Source organism: Ylistrum balloti, unplaced genomic scaffold, assembly GCF_031769215.1.
Source record: "Ylistrum balloti isolate Yb309-2 unplaced genomic scaffold, AGI_CSIRO_Ybal_v1 Utg370264, whole genome shotgun sequence".
NCBI classification, from domain to species: Eukaryota; Metazoa; Mollusca; class Bivalvia; order Pectinida; family Pectinidae; genus Ylistrum; species Ylistrum balloti.
The window spans coordinates 23,464-41,565 of record NW_026782207.1 but is presented as its reverse complement, the minus strand read 5'-3'; the positions used below and the strand labels follow the sequence as shown (position 1 = coordinate 41,565).

Below are 18,102 nucleotides of genomic sequence, written 5' to 3'. Positions count from 1 at the left end.
CGTTTCATAATTGGTGGTGGGCCATATTTGTTCATCTTCTCGTTCAAATTGAAGATTTCAAAACTTTCAAATATGGCTGCTATTCTATGCAAACGGCATTATTTGGAACGAACCATAACAGTTTCACGCATGCTCAGCAGGATTGTTTTCCTAACACGTGATTGGTTGCTGACTCAAAATAAAAAAGATTGAATATAGGTGATTTAGGAAAAATGAACAATGGCAAAATTCTTCATACAAGTCGCCTACCTGTTCTCGTCAAGGATCGCCAATTCACACGTTTCCTGGGTAAGATCGCTACATTTTGGACACATAATGAGTAAAATAAAATACATGTCGATAATAGGTCAATTAGTAGATAGGCAGTCATTTTATGAATTGTATGTATAAAGTTTGCTATCAGAATCAAAACCATAACAGAATAACGGCACCCAACAGCAACGCTTTAATAAAACCACACCCTCAGAAACAATAGAAAGATGTATCTGTCCTGTTTTTCAGCAATATTGTCGTTAAAACCAGAGACGTATATACGTCTCTGTTAAAACATAGAAATTTTAATATAAACGTGATCAGCAGACTTTTGTCGGCTGTTCTGAAGGGAATTTGAAAATGTCACATATATATGACATTAAAAAACAAACAGCAGATATCACACATCATTCAAATTATCTATATATATATATGATCTAATATCTGGGTAACTGCATTCCAATCCCCTGTCACGGCGTCAGTTTACGGGGGAACAAGGGAAAAACCAATATCCTGTTAAAGAGTATGAGGGATTTTCCTCCCTCCAATCCTGAAGAGTCATAGAGTCACGGAAGAAACTCGAGAGTTCTGCCGACAAATTTTCTACTGTAATGAAAGGGGGCAAGAATAGGTAAAATGTCGATTGTGCCATCTTTACATAACACATGAATAGACACTGTTATTTAGTTTACGAGTATATTGGACCAGATCCCAGATTTTTTTCTCTATACGACTGACGTGAAGAGAAATCTCAACAAAACTGACCAACAAACGGATGACCAACGGACGATATGTGTCTGAAATGGCACGGTAAAATTTACAATTGATGAAAGACAGCCGTATGCATAAACCAAAACCTTTGATTCATAACACTTTAAAATTGTACTTTTTTTCAAAACAATTTGAAACATTTATACATGTGCTAGAAGTAAATTGATTTATGTTCAATGGAAGTTGGTCAAAGCTATCAAACTTGGTGCCAACTCTTCATCTCAGCCTTTTGCTGGACCGTTATCATGACCTTGTGGCTCTTAATTATCAAGGAAGAGTTGTGCAAAGATTGTGACCAATGATATTTTTTGAAGATTTTAATTAGGGAAAATACGCACGTGACCTTGAAATTGGGTCAAAGTCATGATTAGAACAAACATTGTAGTTTATTACCCCAGCATATTACATGCCTTATACAAGTAATCATGGCCTGTTGGGTATTCAGAAGTCCTTTGAAGATTTAAAGACATTTGACCCATGACCTTTAAAGTGAGTCAAGATCATTCATTTGAACAAATTTGGTAGTAGCCCTTCATCCCAGCATGCTTTAGGTCCAATATCAGTGCCCTGGGTTCTTGACGTATCAGTTGTCTGAAGATGCATTTCCTCTCTGTGACCTTAAAAGTTGGACATGATCATTGAACAATTTCCCATTATGCTACTAGCCCAATATCATTACCCAAGGTCTAATGGTTATTGACAAGGTGTTGTTCAAAGAATTTTTTTTACCAAATTTGACCCATGTGACCTTGAAAGTAGGTCAAGGTAATTCCTTTGAACAGAATCGATAGCCCTTCATCACAGCATGCTACAGGCCCATATCGGTACCCAGGACCTTTTGGTTATCAAAAGAAAAGTTGACACTAGACAGAGGGATGATAAGCGACAGCATAAGTTCAAATACTACTAAGTTTTGTTAACAAGAAAACAAAAATACAGGACTTCTAAGTGTTTTTTACTCTGGTGATAAATCAGAGTTATCATTTCAACTCTTTAGAAGTTGTATGACCACCATGCTCACTTTTTCAAATTTTTAAAGAGGATACGGCAGAATGAGGTCAACTTCCTAGGTGTCTTATCATTATGGCAACATAGTTATCCATGTTGATTCACAGCACAGTTGTAGTAAGAACAGTGGTGCATGGAAATCCATGTTCATTCATTGGTCAATAACATTGATTTCCTAATATTTTCATGGATGGGCTTAGCAACAGAATGTAGTCTTATACTTTTGTTGTAGATTGGCTTTTGGTTTTCGCTAATGTTCAGTGAAGACCTAGTGTATCTTTACTGGTCTTTGATTAAGGTTTGACATCTACTTTTAATAATGCAGCAGACTTTTGAAAATTAGTGTTTATGAAGCTAGTACTGTCCACATAGCATTCCTTTCTTTGGAGGTTAGGCATAACAATTGTACTTGCAGTCTCACTGCATAAACCAATAAAGCAGCTCTATCTGAAATTTCTGTCGCCTGCTACCAACCTTCTAAGTGCCTCACTTGGTAAGGCATGTACCTCACATATCAACTTAGTGTGCCCATACAACAAAACATTTTGATTCGCTCCCCTGACACTCAGTTGAGACAGCAGGTGGGTTGCCTTCATGTCTAAAATACGACGTTCCAGTGTGATGGCACTATAAAAACATGGTTGTGTTGTTTCATCACCCATTGACATTGCCTTCATATGACCTTAGCAGATGCAAGGGAGCAAAACCACAGACAATCATGAAAAACTCCCTGTCTGCCTTGAACAAAGGACTTGGTTTTAAGAGACCTGGGCCCATATTCATGAAACCATTCTCATGCTCAAGAATGAATTTTGTGCTCAAGTCTTATGTCTTGGTTAAGTTAAAATTAATAAATAAAGCTGATTTTGCCAATGATTTAGATAAAAAGAATTTGAAGGGACTTCAAGTCAAAGTTATATTCAATGTTTATATACATTTGTATTATTTTATATGATTTAGGCGAATTATAAAAAAGTTTGCTTCAGCACAAAATCTATGCTTGAGCATGAAAATGGTTTCATGAATACGGGCCCTGGAGTACAGCATGCTCTACATCTTTTTCATGGGCGTGACCTTTATGAGCTTGGAAAGTATTTGAAGTTTTCATTTCCTAAAATTCAAGATACATTTTTATACTGTTCTGGCATTGGAATGTAAAAAGAAGTTGTGCTTTGCCCTGCAAGATTTCTGATTTAAGGACATGTCAAGGTTCTCTCATTGGCTGATCCTTCAGTTTTCTTGGTCTCAGCACGACAATTGTTTTATTTTGTTAAAAGTCAATAAAAGGGTAAGGTTCTTCAGACTGTCTTTTCTCGTCTATCAAACTGGGTCAACAATGTCTTCTCCTCCCACTAGTCTGTCTATAACCTGTGCATGTATATCAAACTGGCACAAAGGTAATACAGACAGTCAGAATGGAAAGTCAAAGATGTCGGTAATCTGTTGAAGTAGACTAAAACAAAATCTGGAGTCTTGTAAACAGTTTCCAACACCACATGCGCTGTTATTGCACAATAACATCCTTTCTTTAACGCAATTGTCATTGTCATATTTTTCAAGTGACAAAATCTATTTTATTCATGGATGATAAACAATTGTAATGGGTTTGGAACGTTTGTATTTATCCTTGAGATAAGTCATCCTGATAATTTTTTTTATCTTCAGTATTGATTCCTGACCTAGACGCTGTATTGTGACTTCAGGGCTTCTGTTGTGTATCTGTTTCTGGTAGTGTAACGGTATCCTCATCATTACAATCATCCTGTAATCAGTCATGTGGCTCTTGGCGCCAGCCTGACAAGGATGGTGTGTCTGCCACCTCCACACTTAACATAATCATCAATTACAATTTTATAAGGTATGTTCAACTATAAGCAATAAACCTACATATAATAAATATCACAATATTTTACCTATTACCTCAAGAAGCTTAATCATTTTTTGTCATCTGAGTTAAGATAATTACATTTGTAATTATATTTGTATTGTTTGTCATCCAAGTTATGATAATTATATTTGTATTGTTTGTCATCCAAGTTATGATAATTATATTTGTATTGTTTGTCATTCGAGTTAAGATAATTATTTTTGTATTATTTGTGATCCAAGTTAAGATAATTATATTTATATTGTTTGTCATGCAAGGTGTGATCATTCAGTTTTAAACATGCAAGAGATTAAGATTGTTAAGGAGCAGTTCATTGCAGCAAATTATATTTTCATATCAACTTCATTGATAAAAACACATGCAATAACAGAATATCTTTAATAGTTATCTACCAGCATACTAACTGGAATAAGTTCTAAAAACTTCCTTTTCATGTTCCACCTTACTCTCTAGTTCAGCTAAAATAATCAGCTATCATAGTTTCATAGGTAATTATAAGGTATTTAGTATTTTTTGTTGGAAAGGTTCATGAAGATTTTGAATAATTGACAAAAATCGGTTTTATCACTACCTAAACATGTTTTCAGATTGATTTCAAAACCATTACATTGTACACAGCATTCTTTTTTCAGATTTTTCTTAAAAATAGCACAGTTGAGGGAATTACCAGTGATTTTTTTATAAACCAAATTAGTTTTAAACTATCAAAATGTCAGACAACTCTCACACCAGAAGTAGCTTTCAGATATTCCCTAATCACTAACAAATTTAAGCTCCTCCAAGCCGTGAGGATCACAATCCTAATGTCTTTGTGAAATTTTAGAATCATTTGCAAAGCATGACACCAGCTACAATCATTAATTCATAATGCAATACATCGGTGCACAATGTATGTACCATATGGGTGTGTTAGACTTAATGACCTGTGCACTGGGGAAACTTGTGGACCAAGGACAAATGTTTATTGGACCTTTGAGTCATCAACAATTAATGGGTCGACTCTGTGGGTCTTCTGTTGAGCACCAAACGTTCTTGCTCACCTCCAAATAAACAGATAACAACACTTCAGCTGACAGATGATTTATTAATTTTTCTGCACAGCAGAATACATTTTATTACCATCTTTCATATTATCATTCCCATTAACCTTCCTATCAAATCAAGCTGTACAAATGATATAATTTGAAAACAGACAAGAATTCCATTCAATTTTGTAACCATTAAATTTACATTTAGGAGGCTAAATTGGGAGATTTAAAAAAAAAAAAAAAAACCTAATGTTAGATCTCTGAGCTTGTAAAGCTTTTAGTATAAAGAACTTGTAGCAATGATTCAGAATTGAAATCATAAACTCCTTAGTTATATTTCTACAGAATGATCTATAAAGTTACAAACAGTTCACCGTATATATTTTCTCATCATGTGTTTTGTCTGGAATTTCCCTCATCTATGAGATAGTTGCCCTCACACTTCAAGTAACTTCACACACTGTCAATCTGTGTGAATATGGTTATATCAGTCTTGACAATAAATCATAATATTTTACCAGTGATGAGTCTATGTATGGTACAAATGTGCCCTCCAACCCCACCCCCCATAAATTCTAGTAAGGCCCCTTCAAATCATTACAGGTATTCTGCAGTCTTGTGTGCATATACCTCTTTCCAAACGTTCAGCTCTAAATAAATGTTGAAATTTTATCCAAAATATTTCTAATGTCACACATATCATCAAAGAATGTGCATAAACATACTAATGAATCATCTGAATCGTTTTAAAGTTTCAGACGTAAAGAAGATAAAAAAATGAATAATAATAAAGATTTGTATCAAACACCATATTTATCCTGCAATAAGCCCAGACAACTATCACCATTACCTCTGAGGTAAGGGGATGGACTTAATTAAATTTCCGGGGAATAACAACCTAGAGGTAGAAGGCAAGTGATAAACACTGTCAGACGCTTGAACCATTCAGTCTCTGCAGCCCCCTGACTGTAAGAGGATGGGCTTATTACCAAGCATGACCAATACGTTTGATGAAAAGAGGATGGGCTCATCACCAAGCATGACCAAATACCTCTGATGAAAGGGGGATGGACTTATCACCAAGCATGACCAATACCTCTGACGAAAAGGGGGTGGGCTTATTACCAAGTATGACCAATACCCTTGATGAAAAGAGGGTGGGCTTATTACCGAGCATTACCAATACCCCCGATGAAAAGAGGGTGGGCTTATTATCAAGCATGACCAATACCCCTGATGAAAAGAGGGTGGGCTTATTACCAAGTATGACCAATACCCTTGATGAAAAGAGGGTGGGCTTATTACCAAGTATGACCAATTCCCTTGATGAAAAGAGGGTGGGCTTATTACCAAGCATGACCAATACCTCTGATGAAAAGAGGGTGGGCTTATTACAGCACAATGAAAAGTACTTGTTTGTTTCTCCATTGAACACAAATAGATTTGGATGGGCTTATTTCCAGATAAATATGGTTCTGTTTAAAACATCACTTTATATTCATGAGATGAATGTTCATGGATGAGACACATTCATTTTATCAGTTTTAAATCTCTTGTAAATATCTTTTAGAGGGATATTTAGTTTTGAAATAATCTATCAATTGTTCTTCATGTTTTATTGATTAAAACCATAGCATAATTCCTGGAATAAAGAAAGATAATGTCATCCATTGTTTTCAGCCATCTGATGATGGTGGGCTAAAAATCAAATTACTAATATGCTGAAAGTGATAAAACCAACACTACAGATATGGGTAATTTGATGTACATTCTACCTGTGATACGAAAAATGTTTCATTTCAGAAACTTGTTATTATTTAAAATGAGATACATGTACTGTCCTGTGAAGTCTTTCTGAGCATACATATATTACATTATTAAACTATTTTATATAAAAATCCTATTATTAAACTGTTTCAAATGAGAAGTAGAAAATAAATAATATCTAACTTTATAAAAAAAAAAGGAAAAAAAAAAAAAAAAAACAAATGTTATGTATTTACAACAGATGAAAATGAAATAACCTTCCTCGTGATATCATTAGGTTATATATACTCATGAAAATTAAAAAGTACAACATACCTATGATGTACATGTTATGAAACAAAAACTCTGAAATAAGGGCTAAAATTGGTAAAATAATTTAAACAAACTTCTTATATTGGAACAAAGTGATACAATATTGGCACCACTTGACAGATTTTATTATATTATATTTCAACTACAATGCATTTGGCTTTCATCAAGAATACATTAAACATTCATATTTTGGCTACTCAAATAAGTTTGTGGTCAATTAAATTGGTGCACGTATGTCAATATTTGCCAATGAAAAATGTTATTACCACAGAAGCAATTATGGCAATTTTGACTATTACTACGCCTCGTGCTCAAAATTTAGATGAATTAAACGGGAACAGTATGTAAGCTGCTCCAAATCATATCTTTAGAAATAAATTCTACTTTCAAGTGACATTTTAAGCTGGAATGCCATTACAATAATCATTTAATCTTGTACAATATTTTCCTCATCCTTACAAATCTTACGCAATATGTTCTGTAAACAAGAAATCTCAAAGGGATTTTGGCACCCACCATTATTTGATCTTTAGTTGTTCTTCATAAGTCAAATCCCTATCCTTTTTTCTCTCTTCTTGCCTCTGCTTTTGCGGTTAATGATGCAAAATTATGAAAAATCACCCCTAAAAACAGTGATAATAATCTTTCACTGTCAAATCTGGGATGGTAACATTTAAACCATTTAATTTTTATGATCAGAACCAAATTCAGAAGAGCACAGCTAATTATTTTTCTGATCTGTCCCAAAATCAAAAGAGCACGACTAGTATTTTTCTGATCTGTCCCAAAATCTGAAGAACACAACTAGAGAGAAACCTACACAATTAATTTGAGAATGACCCAACTAGTACTTCTCAAGAAATAGCGATAACCAAAATTGTTAATGGATGACAGACTACGGATGTACAGCGATTTGATCAGACGATGGGTTAAAAATGTGTAACTCAATTTTTCAGGAAATAAATACTGATATCTACAGACTAATATGATTTTTATTGATGAAAGTTTCTCAAAAAATATCATAGTACATTCTTCACATCAGAATAATCCATTGAACGACGAGATCTGAAATCATATAATACAGTCAGTTATGGATATAGATGTCAAGATATATTGATTCTCTAAATTAACCCCTCTCTCCTCTTCCTGCTGTTTCCATTTTCCTGCTCCCTCAGGAATCGGCACTTCCTATCTTGCTATTCTCAACCTGTCGACTGGCTGGCAGATAAACCTTGAAAGCGTAGTCTGTCCTTGGAAATGATCCCTGAAAATACAAAAACAAACAATTGTGTTACCATGACTACACTATTTCATTACGCAAGTGTTTCTATACATATAATACTTTGCTTTCAATGTGACAATAAAATATAAATAATAGCATGTAATCACCATTACTTTTATCGTACAGAATATCAATTAAAGTTTTTTTTTTTTTTTTTTTTTAAATTTCTTTGAAAACTATGTCTAAAGTGACAATCATATAATAATGTAAATTTTAAACCCGAGAATTAATCTTAGATTTTTATATCATAATTCAGTATTTTTTTTTGTGTATGTATTGTAAATATTTCAAAACTTTATTAGTGCAAAATTCACAGACTTTGAAAGCATCATCCCTGGTAATGTCTTAACTTTTCTGAGAAAGTTAGTGTGGAGAGCATCTCACGGACAACAAAGCACACTATCTTCCCTAACAATATTGCCTGTATTGTCAGTACACCGTAAACAACTGATCTGGTATCTTCATCTACATAAAGAATTAAGTTTTACTCTGTAAAATTAAAGAGAAGCCATTATCTTGGAGCGAGAAGCTGCCTTTCCCATGTGAATAATTAATTGTTTAATCAATGATGTTGAATTTTTACACTTGTGACATAAATGGAAATTCAACACACCAGGAAGCTATTTTATCATTACAGATAATGATTTTTTTCTCTGTCTCTTATTTTCCACCATGTCATGGTAAAATTACTTAAGGCAATAGGAAACATGAAACAGACATAATACAAAGACAGTGGTCTGTACCAGCACAAGAACACCATACATTCAATTACTGTGTAAAATTCTGTATAATTTTAAAATAGCACTTCAAAAACTTCAACAAGAGGCTTCATGGCCTTAATTGCCACCTGAGTTATAATGTTTCTGTTGTTTTTGTAAGATGTCATAGAAATGATATTGTTAACAAAGTATGATATTTTTAAGTACATTGTACAGGTAACGCTGACGTAAAATGAGTATAGCATTAATTGCCATCCCATGCTAAGGCTTCTAACCATGTTTGAATTTTAAAAAAAACCACCCAAAAGTGTCATTTTTCTATATGAGCTCTTCCAACCATGACAAGTATTTAATAGATTCTATCATATCTAAATAATGAAGAGATCTATAAAATTTGAGTCAATTTAATCACTTATGGCCACACCCATCAGCCTCCGAGAGACAACCAAGATCAATATATATACATATCCTGAAACTATCAACTTTTACCAACATTTCAAACAGTTTGAATTATTTTCAACAGAAATCCAATAGAAAATAAACAAATTATGCTCAGAAATTCAATTTTCCTATATAAACTATAGTAAACTTTAACCCCTCTCCAGGAGAAATTTTAGAACCTTCTATCCAAGTAGAGTATTTGATTCTGCTATATTTGGGTATTGAAATTTGAATAAATTTTTTTCCCATTTTGGCCCTACCCATTAGCCCTTAAAAATTAGCATCGTTCAATATGTGCTTTTCAACAAACCATCATCCTATACTTAACATTCCTAATAAAGTTTGAATGACTTCCAATGAAATAAACAAATTATGCTCAAAAATGTAATTTTCCTATATAAACTAAAGTCAATTTCCCAAGGAGGAAATGTGAGACCCTTGGGGTCATAAAATTTACAATTGGTAAAGCCTTTTCAGACTCTTCCATCCCTGAAGAGTATTTAATTCTGCCATATTTTGGTATTCAGAAAGAGTTTTGAAATTTCAAGAATTTGACTCCATTTCAGCCCAACCTCTCAGTGTTGGGGACAACAAACATTTACCATTTTGGTTCACATTTGGCCATAGAGAATTCCAAACAAAGTTGAAAATTCAAAATGTTCACAAAAAGAGAGTCACAGGCAAAAGGGAAACGCAATAGGTCACTTTGAGACTTTGATTCAGGTGACCAAAAAATACAAATATCAAACAAAAAATTTAAAGATGATAAAATCGTAGAAAATACCAAAATTCTACAGTGTTAGCAATACGTCCTTCTCCTTCTCTCCCCTGGATAGTACCCCTCAGTCCCTGGGATAATACACTAGCTCAATCCAACATCCCCAACAGAATAGCTCTAACCCCTTTGTATAATACACCAGTACACTCCCCACTTCCCAAGAATAACCCTATCCCCTTGGGAAAGTACACCAGCACATTTCCCACTTCTCCAGAATAACCCTATCCTCTTGGGAAAGTACACCAGCACACTCCCCACTTCCCCAGAATAACCCTATCCTCTTGGGAAAGTACACCAGTGCACTCCCCACTTCCCCAGAATAACCCTATCCCCTAAAAAAAGTACACCAGCACACTCCCCACTTCCCAAGAATAACCCTATCCCCTTGGGAAAGTACACCAGCACACTCCCCACTTCCCCAGAATAACCCTATCCTCTTGGGAAAGTACACCAGCACACTCCCCACTTCCCCAGAATAACCCTATCCCCTAAAAAAAGTACACCAGCACACTCCCCACTTCCCCAGAATAACCCTATCCTCTTGGAAAAGTACACCAGCGCACTCCCCACTTCCCCAGAATAACCCTATCCCCTTGGGAAAGTACACCAGCACACTCCCCACTTCCCCAGAATAACCCTATCCCCTAAAAAAAGTACAACAGCACACTCCCCACTTCCCCAGAATAACCCTATCCCCTTGGGAAAGTACACCAGCACACTCCCCACTTCCCTAGAATAACCCTATCCCCTTGGGAAAGTACACCAGCACACTTCCCCCATCTCCCATCACAGAATCTTTATCCCCTGGAATAATTCACCAGCTCACCCCCATCTCCTAAGACCGAACCTTTCTCACCCGGAATAATTCACCAGCTCACCCCCATCTCCTAAGACAGAACCTTTCTCACTCGGAATAATTCACCAGCTTATTCCTTGATTTTCTTGGACAGTATTCTTCATCCCCGGGATTGTGTACTTTCACAGTCACCTTGATCTGCTATGATAGTACTCCTCTCCCCCAGGGATAGTACACCAGTTCACTCCTCCATCTCCCTTGGCAGTAACCCCACTTCTTGAATAATACAGTGGCCTATTCCCCATCCCAAAACATTAGGTTAATACCTTGGGAAACTCCTCGTCCCCCAGCACAGTATCCCTGATTGTTGGGATAGTACCAAAAACTCTGGAGATAGAACAACACACTTATCCATCCCAAGGATAGTCAGTGCTGCTGATTGCTGGGATAGAACATTGTCAAATCCCCCAGGAAAGACACCCCCCACCCTCCCCTTGAAGAGTACATCAGCATCTACATCCCATTTCCTAGGAAACAATCATAATCACCCTCCCTCCATCTAACAAGGAAAGAAAAAGAGTACCTTACACATCTCCTCCATACCCCCTACTCCCCCAACCCAAAAGACCTCCCCAAACACCCTTGAAAAGTGGAACCGCACCTTTCCAAATCCCTGGCAGAGTACACCAGCATCCTCTTAGCCCCCCATCCCTTATCAGAGTACAACCACACCCTCTCTCATCCTCCTGGAGAGTACAACAGAGTAACCCTCCCCCATCCCCTGAAAAAAAAAGAAAAAATAAAAAAAAAGTGGAGGGTACAACAGCACCTGTTCTGATCCCTGGGAGAGTATTCCATCACTCTCTCAGCCCCTTACCCCACCCCAGAGTACACAAGCACCCTCCCTCTAACCCCAGGAGAGTACACCAGTACGTTATCAATAAACCAATCTATTCACAAGTTATCATGGTGTCAACAACAACTAGCAGCATGTGCCATCTAAGTCATTGTGATAACATCCAAGGACAAATTCTTCCATTAAAGCCGACATTTTTTATGGTTAATTTACACATTCCACAATACCTTAATGTCCATTAATAACATTTCCTGCTCAGACTCAATGTACGTGCCCGTATTTGCGCCCACTCTGCGACACAGACAGTCTAGATATTCTGATTTTCAGATTTCTTTCAATCCCTTCCATCTTATTACTGTAATAATTTGCTGTCCAATACTGAATGAGTGGTATTTCTGTGCATAAATACATCAATATGTTAGCTTGTAGAGATTATAGCATTGTTGGGATTCACACAACTAATGTTATCAGTACCAATTATAAAAATTGCTAGAATATCTCTGATATCACTACAATCCACGCCAAGGTCAGGACCAGTGAATCTCGGGACAATTTCATCCCAACACTAATATTCCAAATTAACTTTTATCACTACAGAGAAATATATGACGCTGTCTGACAATAAAATTCATTTCAACTCCAGCAACAGTTCTTCCACAATCCAGGAGCCTAGTGTAATATTGATTCACTCGACAGACATTTTTACTCTATCTAGTGTTAAAAGTTCTCACACTATTATTTATTTTGGTACACTTGGCCTTGACCCAGGTAAGCCTTGACCTTGACACATATAATCGTAATGTGCATTGATCTCGTTGGATCACATCACTAATAACTTTGGAATTTTTATCTCCTGGTTAGGATGGATTTAAAGTTACAATCTAGTCTAATAGATCTTCAGGAACACTTCACTAATTGTTATAAGATGTAAAATGATAAACATATTGTCGAAGAACTTGATTGAATGGCTACCAATGGCCGCTGGCAACTTCACTGATTTTTGCATATCTCTAGATTTCACAGGTCCTACGTTCAGATCCCTGTTGACCCTATTATGGTACAGTGTTTAACTACATATATATCAATATACTTAGTAAAAAGGGTTACTTATGCCTATGTCATGAATGGTATTGGAATGTGTTGAGAGATTTGGTCAGGTAACTACTAACAGGCAGGTAGTTCTGAGTTTCAGTGTCGGTCTTAACATCTTAAGAGATCCTGGCCTAGCCCTTCTGCGTTTTCCTTATGTCTCTAAATTTGTTGTTTTACAAGAGAAAACCCAGGAATATTTCTTCTACCTGACATACTCAGAGACTTGACCTTGAATCTAGGTCAACACAATTCACTTCTGTTGTTGTTAAACAGCCAGACACTTTCCTGTAAAGATTTCAGGAAAGGATAAAGAACACATTTTGTTTGTTTAACTACATTTCTCCCAGACCCAAATGCAAAAATAAATTGATTTTTCATTTTAATGTGAAAAGATATAAAATAATCTGTCACATGAAGAGTGCTTTCTCTACATTATTGGTTCAACTTGTTTTACAGACAAATCACGTTAACACAGGATGCCGACACATCATTGTGCATTCTCGCAGAGTCATTACCTTCTAAGCTTCAAACAGTTTTATTAATGCGATAGGCTCTATACTGGGAGCAGATACAGAATTTGTACACCCACCGCCCCTGGCAAGAAATGACCTTGGACACTATTCTTAAGGGAGAAACAACCGGATTCAATTCCATCTGCCAGACAGTACATTGTTTTCAGCGAAAGACCTTCAACAGCACATTTGTAGAAAGTTACTACATTCTGATACAGGACTGTCAATCTATAAGTGGAATCATTTTTCAACAAAATCTACTTGTTTTTTTTTCTGTCTCTTTTGCAATAAAAGCTTTTTGAATATTACAAATCTTTAAAGAAACTGTTTAGAAACAAATACATGCAAACAAATTTTATTTCAAGAAAGGTATGTATGTATCACAGAATCATTTAAAAGTTCCTTACTTCCAATTTATGACCAATTTTTCTCTTTAAGAAATCAGCTCTATAAAATGGAAAGAAATCTGAAGTCCATTTTTCACATTTAGGAGAATCTATTAAGATATTCATAAGAAAATGCATTTTTCCTGACAATATCAATTTTTCAATACTGCCTAAATGATGTCACATCATATGTTTAATGGTACAATGGTTGCTATGGCCTAAGACAATATTCAACAAGAGAGCCAATGGGTCTGAAATGTTCATCTGTCATGTTGTTTACATTTAGTACAGTCTATTTCTATATACTTCAGCATATTCCTAAATCGTTGCTACTACACAAATATCATGACCCAGGACCTAATGATTGCTGAAAAAAAAAAGAAAATTTAAAGTGCCTATGCATCTGACCCCTGTAACTTTGAAAATAGGTCAAGGACATTCATTTGAACAAACATGATAGCCCTTTATCCCGGCATAAAACAGGCCTAATATCACTATTCTTGGCTTTTCGGTTATAGAGAAGTTGCTTGTGGGGAAAATTTGATGCACGACGGAAGACGGATGTAGCATCATGGTGTAAGCTCATCTGAAGGGCACGTGAGCTTGTAACACAACAGACATGGATGAAGTCATTATGTATCATAGACAACAGACGAGTGAAATAATTTGGTTAAATATTTTATGCTATTTTTAGTTAATATACAGTACATTTCTTATAAATCAGACTTCTCTTATCTTTAAATATATTAGGTCTTTGTCTAATACACAATTACACAATTCTACAACTGACTGATCGTCAAGCTGGCTGCATTTCCCCAAAACATTCTGAAAATTGATAGCCGCTGTTAACTGGAAATGGGAAAAAATCAGATCATTGATAGATACTACTGTTGTGTAAGGTTACTATAGATAGTGGTTAAGTGGATTAATGGACATCAGATTTCCAGGGCTCTATTGCAGACATTTTATTACCATCTACAAGTCATTTGTTTTTGCTAACAATGACCTTGGTAAGGTTTAAAGCAGAATAAATTACTTAAGAACCGTAAGATCGCATGTTTTATGTTTGCCTTCAGGGTAGATTATGTGTAATTCCAGACAGATGGAAGCTGTATGATTTCTATGCTGAAGATCAATTATAGCAATTTCCCAGATATTCCCCCATCATACTGCTAAAGGCATTGGTAAAAGGAAAAAAAGTTTTAAAAAGAAAAAAATATTTTAAAACCGTGTAATGCTATGTAAATATATCATTGAAATGTTTCGGGAATTGACTGATAATCTATAACAGCGATCAACGGAATAGGTTTTTAATTCCATGATCTTTATATTTAAGTAAATACAAAACCATTCTCTCTGATGTGATGTATTTATTATAGACTCCACTGTGGAGCTTCACAATTACAGAAGAAATCGTCCTTGATTCTATCTATTTCTTTACACCGATGATTTGTTGATGTTTTGGAAATTACAGATGACACTTCCTTTTAATCTCCTACATTCTGTCATACTTAAAACTTTACAACAGCTTCAGTGTTTGTCAGATTTAGAAACTTTTGTAACTTTACAACAAACTTAGTGTTTGTCAGATTTACAAACTTTGTAACTTTACAACTAAATCAATGTTTGTCAGATTTAGAAACTTTGTAACTTTACAACAAACTTAGTGTTTGTCAGATTTAGAAACTTTGTAACTTTACAACAAACTTAGTGTTTGTCAGATTTACAAACTTTGTAACTTTACAACTAAATCAATGTTTGTCAGATTTAGAAACTTTACAACAAAATTAGTGTTTCTAAGATCGACAAACTTTGTAACTTTACAACAAACTCAGCATTTGTCACAGATTTACAAACTTTACAACAGACTCAGTTTTCATCAGATTTACAAACTTTACAACAGACTCAGCTTTCATCAGATTTACAAACTTTACAACAGACTCAGTGTTTGTCAGATTTACAAACTTTACAACAGACTCAGTGTTTGTCAGATTTACAAACTTTACAACAGACTCAGTGTTTGTCAGATTTACAAACTTTACAACAGACTCAGTGTTTGTCAGATTTACAAACTTTACAACAGACTCAGTGTTTGTCAGATTTACAAACTTTACAACAGACTCAGTTTTCATCAGATTTACAAACTTTACAACAGACTCAGCTTTCATCAGATTTACAAACTCTACAACAGACTCAGTTTTCATCAGATTAACAAACTTTACAACAGACTCTGTGTTTGTCAGATTTACAAACTTTACAACAGACTCAGTTTTCATCAGATTTACAAACTTTACAACAGACTCAGTTTTCATCAGATTTACAAACTTTACAACAGACTCAGTTTTCATCAGATTTACAAACTTTACAACAGACTCAGTTTTCATCAGATTTACAAACTTTACAACTGACTCAATGCATGTCAGACTAACACATTTGTCCCAGTCTCACTTACCGTCAGTCAAAAACTCAGAGAGAGGCTGTTAATTTGGTTTAAGTTTTAGAGAATCCTATACAGTGTTTATGCTTGAAATTCCCTAATCCAATTCAACTTTAAATTCATACCAGCAAGAGCAAATCTTGTTACTGATATTCCAATATGATTTATCAATGTCTTATCCAGATACAATTCTATAATGCTTTAATTCTATTTAACACATCAGAGATAGGTTAAAATCAATGAACTTCCTTCAATATTCTAAATATGTAGGAAAATCTGCGCCATTTCTACCAACACAAGATTACGTTCCAACTTGATTTAATGACTGTCAATCAAGTGAAATTAAATCCCTTTCAAACGCGGCCTTCTATACAGAAGGTCAGTGACCTACTTTGTGATACTGTAATAGATCTTTACATTATGCATGAAAAAGTTTCACAAATGGGCTGTGATATAATGGACACCCTTTTTAAAAAAAAAAAAAGAAGAAAAATTTTGAGGATTTTGAGAAGAAAACAAAAGGAATTTTGGCTTCTACCATTGTTTGATCTTTTTTGTTCTTAAAAGTTGGATTTCTTTCTTCTGTTTTTGCTCTTAATTCCATGAAATTTGAAAGTTTTTCAGAAAAAAAAGAAATAATAATCTTTGTTGTCAAAATCAGAAGGGCACAACTAGGGACCCATACATAAAATTTGAGAAAGATTCATCCAATACTTCTCGAGAAAAAGCAAGGACAAGAATTGTTTACAGGATAACTGGGGACAGATGATGGACCATTGATGCAGGATTTGTTGACGGTGGATTGAAAAAAAATTCACAGAGGCCCATAAGACTTAATTGTCAGCTTGACTCAATCACTACGAAGTGCACAGTCATCATTTACAGTATGGAGCATAATCATGTGATAAAACAGAGTCTGTTATCTAAAATCAGTCCTGAAAACCCACAATCATAGACTTTTTCTGAGTTTAATTATTTTCTTTAATGTACGAAACAAGTGCTTTCAATCCACCAAAGATAAGAAAACCATTTAATATATACACCAATTATCCAAGTTACTTGCTAAATGCAACTAAAACATGTAAACTTGACCTTGAAACAAGGATATTCAGATGTTTTCCTCCGGTGCATAGGATGAAATATCACAGCTTCAGTTAACTGAGTCCAAGGTAAGTCAAGTATGGGTGCTGAATATTTTACAAAAATTTAACCAAGAAAATCATTTGACCTTGACTTTTAGGGCAGGTGAAGGTTGGCAAGCCATTGATACCAGAAAAACAACACTGCTCCTGAGTAGAGCTGAAGATCAGAGGACAAGTATGTGTGTTAATAGCCTCCTTGTCTGAGGCAGGCTTATCAATGTAATTACACATCTACCTACTTCTTGGAAGATGTAGGTGAATGGAGCAAATGTAATGGAATATATTTCTCTCTTCACAACAGGGAACCTTTGATAGCACCAAGTAACCTAGATTTGCTTCCACTTGTGACTTGGGTTGTTTTTTTGTTTTTTTCATAAAACAGCAAATGATAATGGTTGGTCTTTCCATCATGTGTAATGAATACTCAGACTTAGATCTATAAATGCAATATGGCACCAACATCTAACCTTAATTCTCTGTGTCTGCCATTCATATTTGATAATTTGTCTAACCACCATTTTTGGAGCATTGACAATCTTACTGATTTTAGTTAATGAAGAAGACATAATTGAGTGAAAATGTTGTGGTATCTTACACATGGAAGTGCTGGAAAAATATGGAAACACTTTCCCAAT

General features: G+C 35.1%; 1 long non-coding RNA gene across 1 annotated transcript; it reads left to right on the top strand.

The window, feature by feature from the left end:
- Positions 1-831: 831 nt before the first annotated feature.
- LOC132552641 (uncharacterized) lies at positions 832-13,735 on the top strand. Its single transcript, XR_009554338.1, has 3 exons — positions 832-883; positions 3,697-3,889; positions 13,447-13,735. It is a non-coding gene; the product is annotated as an uncharacterized LOC132552641 (long non-coding RNA).
- Positions 13,736-18,102: the final 4,367 nt, after the last annotated feature.